This window comes from Lissotriton helveticus, chromosome 7 (assembly GCF_964261635.1).
Source record: "Lissotriton helveticus chromosome 7, aLisHel1.1, whole genome shotgun sequence".
NCBI lineage: Eukaryota > Metazoa > Chordata > Amphibia > Caudata > Salamandridae > Lissotriton > Lissotriton helveticus.
Window position 1 is genome coordinate 815,984,250 of NC_136068.1, and position 15,701 is coordinate 815,999,950.

The 15,701-nt window shown below is 49.8% G+C and overlaps 1 protein-coding gene across 2 annotated transcripts in view; it reads left to right on the forward strand.

Annotated features, from left to right (window-relative positions):
* Nucleotides 1-15,701, forward strand: part of LOC144769233 (small COPII coat GTPase SAR1B-like) — a 382,034-nt gene that overhangs the window by 207,157 nt on the left and 159,176 nt on the right. The gene's annotated exons all lie outside the window — the stretch shown is intronic.

Sequence of the window (15,701 nt, forward strand, 5' to 3'; positions counted from 1 at the left end):
CTTTATACAGGAGTAGTGCCGACGTACTCTTTTACTGCAAACACAACAATGATGGACAGAATGTGGATCAATGTCACACATTCACCCCAGTCCAAAGATCTGGGCCCAAATCCATCGTTTTTCCACTCCACACCACCCTGGGTCAGACAATGGCGATATGCAAATCAGCGCTGACCCTGTGCCCCATGGGAACAGTCCAGTCCAAACTACAAAAGCCATGTCTTTCCCAGAACGGAAACAAGCATCCGAGGACCGGCCCGGTTTCGAGGTAACACCTCTCTTCAGCCCGGCTAGCTTGAATCCAGTGGTGTGGAGTGCCTGGGACTCACGTCTGAGCATCCCCAGTACACTTAGAGCGGTAACTGCAAACACAACAATGATGGACAGAATGTGGATCAATGTCACACATTCACCCCAGTCCAAAGATCTGGGCCCAAATCCATCGTTTTTCCACTCCACACCACCCTGGGTCAGACAATGGCGATATGCAAATCAGCGCTGACCCTGTGCCCCATGGGAACAGTCCAGTCCAAACTACAAAAGCCATGTCTTTCCCAGAACGGAAACAAGCATCCGAGGACCGGCCCGGTTTCGAGGTAACACCTCTCTTCAGCCCGGCTAGCTTGAATCCAGTGGTGTGGAGTGCCTGGGACTCACGTCTGAGCATCCCCAGTACACTTAGAGCGGTAACTGCAAACACAACAATGATGGACAGAATGTGGATCAATGTCACACATTCACCCCAGTCCAAAGATCTGGGCCCAAATCCATCGTTTTTCCACTCCACACCACCCTGGGTCAGACAATGGCAATATGCAAATCAGCGCTGACCCTGTGCCCCATGGGAACAGTCCAGTCCAAACTACAAAAGCCATGTCTTTCCCAGAACGGAAACAAGCATCCGAGGACCGGCCCGGTTTCGAGGTAACACCTCTCTTCAGCCCGGCTAGCTTGAATCCAGTGGTGTGGAGTGCCTGGGACTCACGTCTGAGCATCCCCAGTACACTTAGAGCGGTAACTGCAAACACAACAATGATGGACAGAATGTGGATCAATGTCACACATTCACCCCAGTCCAAAGATCTGGGCCCAAATCCATCGTTTTTCCACTCCACACCACCCTGGGTCAGACAATGGCGATATGCAAATCAGCGCTGACCCTGTGCCCCATGGGAACAGTCCAGTCCAAACTACAAAAGCCATGTCTTTCCCAGAACGGAAACAAGCATCCGAGGACCGGCCCGGTTTCGAGGTAACACCTCTCTTCAGCCCGGCTAGCTTGAATCCAGTGGTGTGGAGTGCCTGGGACTCACGTCTGAGCATCCCCAGTACACTTAGAGCGGTAACTGCAAACACAACAATGATGGACAGAATGTGGATCAATGTCACACATTCACCCCAGTCCAAAGATCTGGGCCCAAATCCATCGTTTTTCCACTCCACACCACCCTGGGTCAGACAATGGCGATATGCAAATCAGCGCTGACCCTGTGCCCCATGGGAACAGTCCAGTCCAAACTACAAAAGCCATGTCTTTCCCAGAACGGAAACAAGCATCCGAGGACCGGCCCGGTTTCGAGGTAACACCTCTCTTCAGCCCGGCTAGCTTGAATCCAGTGGTGTGGAGTGCCTGGGACTCACGTCTGAGCATCCCCAGTACACTTAGAGCGGTAACTGCAAACACAACAATGATGGACAGAATGTGGATCAATGTCACACATTCACCCCAGTCCAAAGATCTGGGCCCAAATCCATCGTTTTTCCACTCCACACCACCCTGGGTCAGACAATGGCGATATGCAAATCAGCGCTGACCCTGTGCCCCATGGGAACAGTCCAGTCCAAACTACAAAAGCCATGTCTTTCCCAGAACGGAAACAAGCATCCGAGGACCGGCCCGGTTTCGAGGTAACACCTCTCTTCAGCCCGGCTAGCTTGAATCCAGTGGTGTGGAGTGCCTGGGACTCACGTCTGAGCATCCCCAGTACACTTAGAGCGGTAACTGCAAACACAACAATGATGGACAGAATGTGGATCAATGTCACACATTCACCCCAGTCCAAAGATCTGGGCCCAAATCCATCGTTTTTCCACTCCACACCACCCTGTGCCCCATGGGAACAGTCCAGTCCAAACTACAAAAGCCATGTCTTTCCCAGAACGGAAACAAGCATCCGAGGACCGGCCCGGTTTCGAGGTAACACCTCTCTTCAGCCCGGCTAGCTTGAATCCAGTGGTGTGGAGTGCCTGGGACTCACGTCTGAGCATCCCCAGTACACTTAGAGCGGTAACTGCAAACACAACAATGATGGACAGAATGTGGATCAATGTCACACATTCACCCCAGTCCAAAGATCTGGGCCCAAATCCATCGTTTTTCCACTCCACACCACCCTGGGTCAGACAATGGCGATATGCAAATCAGCGCTGACCCTGTGCCCCATGGGAACAGTCCAGTCCAAACTACAAAAGCCATGTCTTTCCCAGAACGGAAACAAGCATCCGAGGACCGGCCCGGTTTCGAGGTAACACCTCTCTTCAGCCCGGCTAGCTTGAATCCAGTGGTGTGGAGTGCCTGGGACTCACGTCTGAGCATCCCCAGTACACTTAGAGCGGTAACTGCAAACACAACAATGATGGACAGAATGTGGATCAATGTCACACATTCACCCCAGTCCAAAGATCTGGGCCCAAATCCATCGTTTTTCCACTCCACACCACCCTGGGTCAGACAATGGCGATATGCAAATCAGCGCTGACCCTGTGCCCCATGGGAACAGTCCAGTCCAAACTACAAAAGCCATGTCTTTCCCAGAACGGAAACAAGCATCCGAGGACCGGCCCGGTTTCGAGGTAACACCTCTCTTCAGCCCGGCTAGCTTGAATCCAGTGGTGTGGAGTGCCTGGGACTCACGTCTGAGCATCCCCAGTACACTTAGAGCGGTAACTGCAAACACAACAATGATGGACAGAATGTGGATCAATGTCACACATTCACCCCAGTCCAAAGATCTGGGCCCAAATCCATCGTTTTTCCACTCCACACCACCCTGGGTCAGACAATGGCGATATGCAAATCAGCGCTGACCCTGTGCCCCATGGGAACAGTCCAGTCCAAACTACAAAAGCCATGTCTTTCCCAGAACGGAAACAAGCATCCGAGGACCGGCCCGGTTTCGAGGTAACACCTCTCTTCAGCCCGGCTAGCTTGAATCCAGTGGTGTGGAGTGCCTGGGACTCACGTCTGAGCATCCCCAGTACACTTAGAGCGGTAACTGCAAACACAACAATGATGGACAGAATGTGGATCAATGTCACACATTCACCCCAGTCCAAAGATCTGGGCCCAAATCCATCGTTTTTCCACTCCACACCACCCTGGGTCAGACAATGGCGATATGCAAATCAGCGCTGACCCTGTGCCCCATGGGAACAGTCCAGTCCAAACTACAAAAGCCATGTCTTTCCCAGAACGGAAACAAGCATCCGAGGACCGGCCCGGTTTCGAGGTAACACCTCTCTTCAGCCCGGCTAGCTTGAATCCAGTGGTGTGGAGTGCCTGGGACTCACGTCTGAGCATCCCCAGTACACTTAGAGCGGTAACTGCAAACACAACAATGATGGACAGAATGTGGATCAATGTCACACATTCACCCCAGTCCAAAGATCTGGGCCCAAATCCATCGTTTTTCCACTCCACACCACCCTGGGTCAGACAATGGCGATATGCAAATCAGCGCTGACCCTGTGCCCCATGGGAACAGTCCAGTCCAAACTACAAAAGCCATGTCTTTCCCAGAACGGAAACAAGCATCCGAGGACCGGCCCGGTTTCGAGGTAACACCTCTCTTCAGCCCGGCTAGCTTGAATCCAGTGGTGTGGAGTGCCTGGGACTCACGTCTGAGCATCCCCAGTACACTTAGAGCGGTAACTGCAAACACAACAATGATGGACAGAATGTGGATCAATGTCACACATTCACCCCAGTCCAAAGATCTGGGCCCAAATCCATCGTTTTTCCACTCCACACCACCCTGGGTCAGACAATGGCGATATGCAAATCAGCGCTGACCCTGTGCCCCATGGGAACAGTCCAGTCCAAACTACAAAAGCCATGTCTTTCCCAGAACGGAAACAAGCATCCGAGGACCGGCCCGGTTTCGAGGTAACACCTCTCTTCAGCCTGGCTAGCTTGAATCCAGTGGTGTGGAGTGCCTGGGACTCACGTCTGAGCATCACCTGTACACTTAGAGCGGTAACTGCAAACACAACAATGATGGACAGAATGTGGATCAATGTCACACATTCACCCCAGTCCAAAGATCTGGGCCCAAATCCATCGTTTTTCCACTCCACACCACCCTGGGTCAGACAATGGCGATATGCAAATCAGCGCTGACCCTGTGCCCCATGGGAACAGTCCAGTCCAAACTACAAAAGCCATGTCTTTCCCAGAACGGAAACAAGCATCCGAGGACCGGCCCGGTTTCGAGGTAACACCTCTCTTCAGCCCGGCTAGCTTGAATCCAGTGGTGTGGAGTGCCTGGGACTCACGTCTGAGCATCCCCAGTACACTTAGAGCGGTAACTGCAAACACAACAATGATGGACAGAATGTGGATCAATGTCACACATTCACCCCAGTCCAAAGATCTGGGCCCAAATCCATCGTTTTTCCACTCCACACCACCCTGGGTCAGACAATGGCGATATGCAAATCAGCGCTGACCCTGTGCCCCATGGGAACAGTCCAGTCCAAACTACAAAAGCCATGTCTTTCCCAGAACGGAAACAAGCATCCGAGGACCGGCCCGGTTTCGAGGTAACACCTCTCTTCAGCCCGGCTAGCTTGAATCCAGTGGTGTGGAGTGCCTGGGACTCACGTCTGAGCATCCCCAGTACACTTAGAGCGGTAACTGCAAACACAACAATGATGGACAGAATGTGGACCAATGTCACACATTCACCCCAGTCCAAAGATCTGGGCCCAAATCCATCGTTTTTCCACTCCACACCACCCTGGGTCAGACAATGGCGATATGCAAATCAGCGCTGACCCTGTGCCCCATGGGAACAGTCCAGTCCAAACTACAAAAGCCATGTCTTTCCCAGAACGGAAACAAGCATCCGAGGACCGGCCCGGTTTCGAGGTAACACCTCTCTTCAGCCCGGCTAGCTTGAATCCAGTGGTGTGGAGTGCCTGGGACTCACGTCTGAGCATCCCCAGTACACTTAGAGCGGTAACTGCAAACACAACAATGATGGACAGAATGTGGATCAATGTCACACATTCACCCCAGTCCAAAGATCTGGGCCCAAATCCATCGTTTTTCCACTCCACACCACCCTGGGTCAGACAATGGCGATATGCAAATCAGCGCTGACCCTGTGCCCCATGGGAACAGTCCAGTCCAAACTACAAAAGCCATGTCTTTCCCAGAACGGAAACAAGCATCCGAGGACCGGCCCGGTTTCGAGGTAACACCTCTCTTCAGCCCGGCTAGCTTGAATCCAGTGGTGTGGAGTGCCTGGGACTCACGTCTGAGCATCCCCAGTACACTTAGAGCGGTAACTGCAAACACAACAATGATGGACAGAATGTGGATCAATGTCACACATTCACCCCAGTCCAAAGATCTGGGCCCAAATCCATCGTTTTTCCACTCCACACCACCCTGGGTCAGACAATGGCGATATGCAAATCAGCGCTGACTGGGAAGGACATGGCTTTTGTAGTTCGGACTGGACTGTTCCCATGGGGCACAGGGTCAGCGCTGATTTGCATATCGCCATTGTCTAACCCAGGGTGGTGTGGAGTGGAAAAACGATGGATTTGGGCCCAGATCTTTGGACTGGGGTGAATGTGTGACATTGATCCACATTCTGTCCATCATTGTTGTGTTTGCAGTTACCGCTCTAAGTGTACTGGGGATGCTCAGACGTGAGTCCCAGGCACTCCACACCACTGGAATCAAGCTAGCCGGGCTGAAGAGAGGTGTTACCTCGAAACCGGGCCGGTCCTCGGATGCTTGTTTCCGTTTTGGGAAGGACATGGCTTTTGTAGTTCGGACTGGACTGTTCCCATGGGGCACAGGGTCAGCGCTGATTTGCATATCGCCATTGTCTAACCCAGGGTGGTGTGGAGTGGAAAAACGATGGATTTGGGCCCAGATCTTTGGACTGGGGTGAATGTGTGACATTGATCCACATTCTGTCCATCATTGTTGTGTTTGACGTACTCTTTTACAACACATTTCATAATATAAAAATGTAGCTCAATTCATAGAATACAATTGATTTAGTGAAATGTACTGTTGTATTAAACAGATCGCACTAGCACACACCTAGGTTTAATATTGATTGCTCACAAAATTTCCAGTATTTACATATGGCCTTTGTAAAGGTAATCATGCAGACATACATTTGAAACTTTCTGCTGCCCACTTAACAGGAAAAAGCTCCTAATGGCAGAGTTCATAATCTATAATATGGGATTGCACGCGAGTGTTTGACCATGTCAGCAGTTGTAAGATGCTAAGGGCGCGACCTCTTCATAACAATACACATATTACAGTAAATGTTCAGTTACTTACCAGTAATCTAGATTTCTCTAGGTCCATGTCTTCTCCGACACAATCTTCACTTGCAAGATGTAACTTTCACCCTGAAGAACCTCTCTTGCCAACACAAATTAGTTTGTCCAAGATTGCTGCTGTTACCCAGCCATCTCTATAAGAAGGTGGAACTACTACGTCATATCCGGTTAATTTTCCAAGCGCTAGACAACCATCAGAATAAGAAAAAATATATATAATCAATCTGTGAGGGAAGGTGGGGACTGTATCAAGGAAGGCCTGGACTCGAAGTAGAGAAGCACAGCAAATATCTTTAAGGGAAGCCCCTTTGAAGAATGCCCATAAAGCCGAAATGCCTCTTGTGGATCTACCTTGCACCTGTAGAGGAATAAAAGCATTATATAAATCATAGCCCTTGATAATGGCAGATTTAATCCATCTAGAGATAGTTACCATAGAAGGACTAGACCGTGTACTGGGGATCCCAAATGTAACAAATAGAGAGTCCACCTGCCACAAAGGAAAAGTAATTTCTACATAAATTGACAGAGCCCTATGTAGATCCATAATGTGCAACTGTTCCTCCTCAGCCGAGGAAGGAGTGGGAAAAAAGGTCGGGAGAACAATGTTCTCTGTACAGTTAAAGGCAGTCAGAACCTTGGACAAAAAAGGAGGACTTGGACAAAAGACAGTTTTTATCAGGAACAAAGCATATAGAAGGTGCCACAGAAAGTAGAGCCCCAAATTCACTGACCCTTCTCTCTGAACAAATTGCCACCCAAAGACATTTTCTCTGTGAGGAACTTCAACTCTACAGAACCAGTAGGTTCAAAAGGAGAATCAGTCAATGCCTTGAGCACCAAAAGCAAATGCCCAGCAAGCCAACGAATCACTAGGCTCTATAAAAATATGCTACACAATAAACCTGAGCCAAAGGAGTAATGATAAAAACTCTCTCTTCCAGAAAAACCTGAACTGCTGCCCATTGGGCTTGACTGGTAGAGACAGCTAAACCCAGGACAAAGCCATCTCACAGAAAATCCTAAATATTCACTGGCTACCAAAGTCTAGGCTGCTGAGTTTTAGAAATACACCAATGCACAAAGTGGCACTTATGGCGACTACACACCTTTCAGATGGATGTCTAGAGAGTTGAATAGAATCGGCCTCCTCTTTAGAATTGTCCTGCACCATGGGAATTACCCGTTCAGCAGCCACACCCCATATTCAGGTGGCTGAGAGAGTCCTGCGATAGACTTGGCTTAATTAAAGAAGAGGAATGAAAAAGAAATATCGTGGGTGGGGATATTGCCAACTGAATGAGGTGAGGAAACCATGGCTTGCTTGATCACCCCAGCATCACAAACAGAACCCTGGTGTGATCTTTCCGAGTCTTCTGCAGTATTCAGGGAAGTAGATGAAAAATGGGCATGGCAAAAAAGAAGACCCTGAGTCCAAGTTTTCTGACCATGAGCAGATTTCTTGGGCAAGGAGAAAGAGAGAGGGAACCATCCCACTCTGCTGATTTAAGTAGACTCTCACCACCTGGTTGTCTTTATAAATGATAACCGTCTGATTCCTGGTCAGGTGGAGCAAGAATAACAGGTTTGCCCTCACTGCCGCTAATTTCCTTTAAAAATAGGATTCCTGTGAGCTCCACCTGTCCTGAGCTTTGACTAATCCCAGGACTGCTCCCCATCCTCTCTTGCCCGCATCTGTACAAATGATGACTTGCGGGGGCTGATTCATTTGGTACCCCCTCCTCAGGCTAGACGGAGAGCACCACCATTGTAGATCCATCTTTATTTGCTAGGTTACCGGAACCAATGATTCGTAATTTCCCGAGATAGGATCCCAGTAAATCAAAAGATGATAAACCAAAGGGTACAAGTGCAGTTTGCTCTAAGTAGCCAGAGCTGAAATCACCTCCCCTTGGCTCCTGAGCCACATCTTCACTGACTCTTCTCCAAAAGCTGTGACAGATGAAGTACTAATCTGTCCTGTCTCTTGGGGAAGTGGGAAACTTCTCTTACACTCATGCAGAAGATAGCTCCAATGAGCTCTAGCGTATGTCTTAAATGAAGGAGCCCTCACACCTCTTTGACATCTTCCTTTGCCTTAAGAAAAGAAGAGGAGGCAATTAACCAGTCACTTAGATAAGGATACAACTGAATACCTGGACTATGTAAAATACCCACTAGAGGAGTCAAGATCTTAGAGGAAACTTGTGAGGCTGAAGTCAGACCAAAAGGAAGGACTCAAAACTGGAAGTGCTGGCCTCCCACTGAGAATTGTAGAAACTGCTGATGTGGTGGAAGTATTTGGAAAATGAAGATATGCATCCTGCATATGCAGTGATTCCAGATAGTCTCCTTGCTGCAGCATTGGGAATATGCTCTGCAGAGTCAGCATCTTGAAAGTCTGATGTACTAAATAATGGTTGAGACTTTTGAGATCTAGTAATGGTTGAAAGTCTCCTGAAATTTATAGACAGAAATATTGTTTAATAATATCCATGACCCTGCTCCTGAGAAGGAACTGAAGCAATTGCTGCTTTGAGGAGGAGCTTTTAAATACAGTCCAAAAGTGCTTGACACCATTGGGAATTGCCTGGTAGAGGAGTTGGAAGCAAACAGCTGGATTTGTGAAAATACTCGGCGGTAAGCTTCCGTCACCACTCTGACTGCTCATTAATCTGGGACCAATCTCTTCCAGATCTTCTGAAAGCAAAACAGGCGACCCACAAACAGCATCTCCTGTCAGTATTTATGCTTGGAGTGGTAGGGTTGGTGGAGGCAGATTGGGAGTGGATTTTCTTTTTAAACCGGGGTCCTTTGGCCACAACATCTTCATTGAAATGGTTGTGAGGACGCCTTTGTTTCCCCATCAGAAAAGCTCTTCCTTAACCAAAACCTCTACCTCTGGAAAAAGTTTTAACTGGGGTGTAGTGCTAGAGGCACTCCCATGTACTGGACCATGAGATGACCTTTAACTACCACTATTTTAATTGACACTTGGTGGTTTACTTTATCCTAGCCAAAATGTACGACATGTTTCCTGCATGTGCCTTTTTCAATGAAGATTTGTTCGTGCCTCTTTTTAGTTTTAGAGTGGAAGCGCTTTCCCAGAGTAGAACAGCCTTTCCAGGAACAGAACGTATTTGATGTGCATTTAAAAGCATGAGAGAGAGTGACGAGTGGAATGTACTTCTTGGTCTTAGAGTGCAGTGTTATATGCAGTGGGGCTCAAATGTGCATTATGTTGTACATTGGGAGATGAAGTGTGTGATGCTAAAGCAGTGGTGCATAAATGTGCATTGTGTTGTACATTGGGAAGTATTATGAAGTTCTTACTATTGGCTTTGACATGCCCTCATGCCATCTTGAATTCTGACTCGGTCTAGCTTGAGCTTTGTGTACAGGCAGGCCCCCAGATTACTCAAGTTGTTTAGGCTATTCACGTTCAAGGTTGGATACTTTTGTAAGCTTCGTTTAGATAAGGGACTGAAACATGTGAAAGCACAGAAGGACCGTGAGAACTCTGTTGCCTTTGGAATGCTTGCATGGGGAGTGGCCAACTCCAGTAATTTTCCTTGGCGCAGAGGAGGGCCTCTCAGAAACTTCTAGTGTGCTTGGAGATTAATAAGCTGGGGGTTGTTGACATGGAAACCAGGATTTTGTTTGGAATCTGAAAGGGGAGAGACCTGTCTACTTCAGTGCAGCAGCAGATCCTGGTTTGCTGAGTCTCTTGACCCTGGCTGTGAATCCCCCAGTCTGGAGTGTGCCAAGATGCAGTGTTTGCAGCCTAAGATGTTTTATTTTTGATTATTGACATTGTGATGTATGAGTGTATCTGTGTGGACATTCACGTCTCCAGTGGTTATAACCATCTGAGGTGTTTTCATTGTGATATGTGAGTGTGGCTGTGTGCACATTCAAGTCTTCAGTGGTTATGATCATCTGATGTATTTAGTGTATATATCTTTCTGATTTCTATATACATTTGAATGTTGTTCCTTTGACATCTGGGAATGCCTTTTTGTTAGAGAGTGTTACACGAATAAAACCCCATGCCTTATTCCGAGAACAGTCTTTTGATGTGCTTCATTTTATGAGAGTGAAATCCCTTTCCTGGTGGTGTTTTTATTACTTCGTTGTGTTTGTGCCTCCGTGTGGGAGGGCAGTATTTTCTATTATTTGGGAGGGAGAAGCCATACACTAGGGTCAAGAGGTTTTTGTTTCCTTCTGTTTTCTTTCTCATGTCCTCCAACTGGTGAGCAAACAGCTTGTATCTATCGAAGGGTAAATTCAGTAACATAGACTTTTGCCCTGCGTCAGTTTTCTGATACCTCACTCAGAGGTGATGGCATGTCTAAATCGCCACTCCTGAAGCCACTGTAGAGGCACACAAGTTGCCGGACAAATCAGAAAGAAAATGTACTTGCCATTCCATGATAATTAGGAGAGAAGAACAGTCATGACCCTCAGACATGCAATCCACAAATGCCTGAAAATCGGATAAGAGCAATAGCACCATGTATTGGTGTATACGTATTTGCTCTAAATTAAAAATTAGACGCTGCTAATGATGCTTAACTGCACCATCCACTTTCTTGTTAATGGGATCCTGAGGTGATGCATCTTTTGGAATTACATTCCCCTGTGAAGTAAAACTTGCCATCAGGTTATCTACTTTGACAACCACTGGAAATTGCTCCAATAACTTGTCCACTGGATAGTTCTTTGCATGGATTCTTGGAAAAGCAGTCTTATCAACTTCCTTCCATTCAGGCTACAGAAACGGTCTGAAAGCCCCATGTAAAGAAAGTGAATCTGGCGCTATTTGCTGATATTGTGACAAAAAGTAATATTCAGGAGTGGAATCTAGAGGAAGCAAATTTCGGTTTTCCCACCAGTGCTGAAGCACCTCTAAAAGTTCAGGACCCTGTACAATATACTCCTTTCTACCCTCCTCCATATCTGTATCAGGATCTGTAAACCTTCCATCCCATTAACTTTGGCTAGAAATGGTCATTCGTTGGCTGGGAAAGCAACTTTCGCTGACAGCTGAATCAAAAGCTTAATTGCATTAAGTGAAGGAGGCTCATTGGAGTGAGCAGACAAATTCCCAGCTGCATCTTCCATCTCAGCAAAACGTGTGGAATACAGCAGCTTAACTAGAAAACATTCATAGAACCATGTATCACAAACAAAAACTGGCCAATGTTTCCTGCATCAGCCAGCTTCTAAGCAACCCAAGTCTCGCGGTTGCTTGTGCGTGAAGATGGCTTGCGACGCACAATCTTTTTTTTTTTATAATCAACTTTATTGGTTTTATTGGTAACAGATAAATTCATTGGTAGCAGATCAAGCACCTTAAGAAGATGAAATACAATCACGGATAGCCGACACAAAACATTGGAGGCCCAAATGGAGTGAGTGAGACATTCACATATTACTAAGCATGTACAAGCTTTAGTCGGACCCTCACGCAGGTAACAAATTGAACCATTTACCCCACGCTTTACCGAAGAGTTCGGGACATCCCCGGGCCTCGAATAGGGGCTCCTTCTGTGCTCCGCACCAATCCACCCCTCTTTTTCATTTCCGCACAGTCGGCACCTTGGCCTGAGACCAGAGCGCAGCTATATCTCTCTTCACCACTGCCACTGCCGTCCCTAGGAAACGCTTATCCGCCCTGGATCCATCAAGGCCATCAAACACCCCCAACAGCAATCGCCTCGGGTCATGGGGAACCTCCCACACAAGGGCCTGCGTAAGTTCGGGCTCCACCCCTCTCCAGAACGGCGCCAGAGCCGGGCACAGCCATACCATATGATAGAAATCTGCTGGAGCATATTCACATGGCGCGCAGGCCGGGGAGAATCGCATGCGGGCACGGAAAAGGCCAGCCGGAGTGAGATATACTGCATGGAGTTAATAAAGTTGGACCAGGCGTAGCTTGGAGGATGTTGTCAAGGCCATAAGGGCGTCCCTCCAATCCGCCTCCTCCAGGGGACCCAGCCACCACTCCGAGCAGGCCCGGATCTGGTCTAGGGACGCGGGCCTTGTTCACCAGTGATTGATATATTCGAGACACCCCCCCCCCCCCTCCCCCTCCCCAGGTTCCCCATCATCACCTGGGCCTCTAAGGGACTGAATTCTGGGAGAGAGGTGGGGAATGTGGGTGTGGAGGGCATGTCTGAGTTGTAGATACTTATAGAATTGGGAGGGGAGGAGGGCGTGGCGTTGTTGTAAGTCTGCAAAAGATCTAATGTGGTCTCCCACCCACACGTCTCCGAGTAGCGAGATCCCGATGAGATCCCAGCGACGGAACCTTTGTAGGGACTAGACCTCTCGCAGCCATGCTCCACTCCACAGCGGCATCTGCCTGGTGAGCCTCCGGTCCCATTGCACAAGACGAAGGGCCGTACGCCAGGCCACGAGCACCGTCCTGGTGACAGGGGGTAAAGCCTGTGGCACCGGGCTGCCATACAGGAATGCCTGGATCTGCGTAAAGTCCATCACCCTGAGTTCCACCCGGTACGCTGGGTCGGACCAGCCGCCCGCGAACCAATCGTGAATCACAATGACCTTCCTGGCCAGGTAGTAAAGGTGGAGATTAGTCACCCCTATGCCCCCGTCGAAGGGGGGAATACGACAGTGTGCCAGGGACATTCGCGGCCTCCCTTCTCCCCATAGAAACCGGGTGAGAATGCCGTCCAATCCCCGGAACCAGCTACCTGGGAGGTGAATGGTGATATTTTGTAAAATGTAGAGGAAGCGGGGGAGGACCATCATTTTAAAGAGGGAACTCCTGCCCTGGGGTTTGAGGGGGAGGGTTTTCCATTTCTTAAGGTCCGCCTTCATCCTACTGACCAAGGGTGCAACATTCAGGGCCCATTCGAGCTCCGGCAGGAGGGTGCCCCACACACCTATGTGCTTGAATGATTGTCTACGGAGGGGGATGTTCGCTTGCCAATCAAAGCACGCCCGAGAGGAATGCAAAGGGACTAGGGTGGATTTTGGCGGGTTAAGTCGAAGGCCAGAGACCCGTTCAAAAGCAGAAAGAGCCTCCAGGCATCTGGGGCCGGAGTGTTCTGGGTCCGCCAGAAAAAGCAGGACATCGTCCGCATATAAGGCTATCTTGTCAGTCTGATTCTGGTCCCAGGCCCAACCACGGATGAGAGGGGCTCCATCATCAATGTGAATAGGAGCGGCGAGAGCGGGCACCCCTGGCGGGTGCCCCTCCGGATTGGGAACGTCTCGGATAGCTCGCCGTTAATGAGGACACAGGCCCTAGGGTTACTATAAAGGACCCCGATCAGGCGACGGAAAGGAAGGCCAAAACCCATCCATTCCAGCACGTCCTTGAGGTAGCTCCAATCCACAGTATTGAAGGCTTTTTCGAAATCAATGAAAAGCAGCGCTAGGTATGGGGTCAGGTGATGACAATGGGCCAGAGCCAGCTGGAAGTACCCCTGGCAGGCATGAACCCGCACTGATCGGGATGGACCAAGTCTTGCAGGAGTGGACGAAGCTGCTGGGCTATCGCGGGGGCAAAAATCTTAACCTCTGTATTAATCAGAGAGATCTGGCGGTATTCCACACAATCCAGGGAGGGCGGCTGCGTCTTTGGGAGGACCACGATAGTTGCCACATCGGTTTCAGGCAGGAAGGACCCTTCTTCCACTACATGTTTAAATAGCTCCACCAAATGGGGAACCAATTCATCGCGGAAGGTCGCATAGTACTCCTGGCGGTAGCCATCAGGCCCGGGCGTCTTGCCTGGGTGTAACAGTGAGATTGCCCCGTGTATCTCCTCTAGGGCAAAAGGGGTGGTCCAGAGTTTTGGAGACCGCCTGAGAGAGACATGGCAGCTGAGTACCGCCAGTAAGTCCGCCAGGGGAGTACAAGGAGGGTGAGCAGCATAGAGGGTCACGTAGTAGCCTGCAAAAGTTTGCGCAGTGGACGCCACATGGTGGATCCCGGTGTCCGTCCGGATCTCGGGGATGATGCGGTTAACTTTGGAATAGGACACTAGGTTGTGAGGTAGCTTACCATTTTTATCACCCCAGCCGTAGATGCGTGCCACCGAAGAGCGCCAGAGCATTTTATCAGACTCCAGCGAGATCCGGCGAATCTCTTCGCGGACCAGTGCAAGCTGCCGAGAGGAGTCATAGCTGCCAGCGGTCAATTGGATTCTTTCCAACAGCGCTGCCTGGACCTCCAGCTGCACGAGCTGGGCGGCCTGCTCCACACGTTTCATGTGGACCAGCCCTCTGGCCACACCCCGAACCACGGCCTTACCGGCCTCCCACAACGTCTCCGGTGAGGGAACCGAGCCCATATTAGTCGAGAAGTAGTGTTGCAGCTCCTGCCCGAGGGACTCTACCAGTGCAGAGTCCTGCAAGAACCAGGCGTTCAGTCGCCAAGTCGCCCATGGGCCAACAGGGGAGGTCCCGATACAGACGGAGACTGGGGAGTGATCCGAGATCCCCCTGGGCAGTATAGCAGCCCCAGACATCAATTGACAGTCCGTCGCGGGCATCAGGAGCAGGTCTATACAGGAGTGGTTGTGATGAGCCGCTGAGGTGTGGGTGTATTGTTCTTTACGGGGGTTCCACACCCTCCAGACGTCAGAGAGGCCCAAGGCCGGTGACCAACCAGACAGGCCCCACGCAGAGGCAAGATGGTGTAACGATGGAGTGCCCGTCGCATCACGCGAAGGCTGCAGGATGGAGTTAAAGACGCCCCCAACCATGGTCAGGCCCTGCGGAAAGGAGGAAATCACCAGTGTGAGGTGACGAAGGGTGGAGGCCATGATTGCGGGGGGAATATATGTACACAGGAGGTTTAGAGGGTGCCCCTCAATCGTTCCTGTCATGGCCACATAGAGGCCCTGCGTATCAGTCTCGGCTCTGGCCAGGGTAAAGGGAAGCCCTTTCCTATGTAAAATGGCCAGCCCCCGGGAACCACACGTAAAACCAGAGTGCCAGACCCTGTCACATCCATAGCGGGCTAGGAAGTTGCATTGTGAACCCAAGAGGTGCGTTTCTTGTAGAAACAGGATGTCAGGCATGTGACGGAAAGCACTGATGGGGACGGCTGTGTGTTTAATTCGGTCG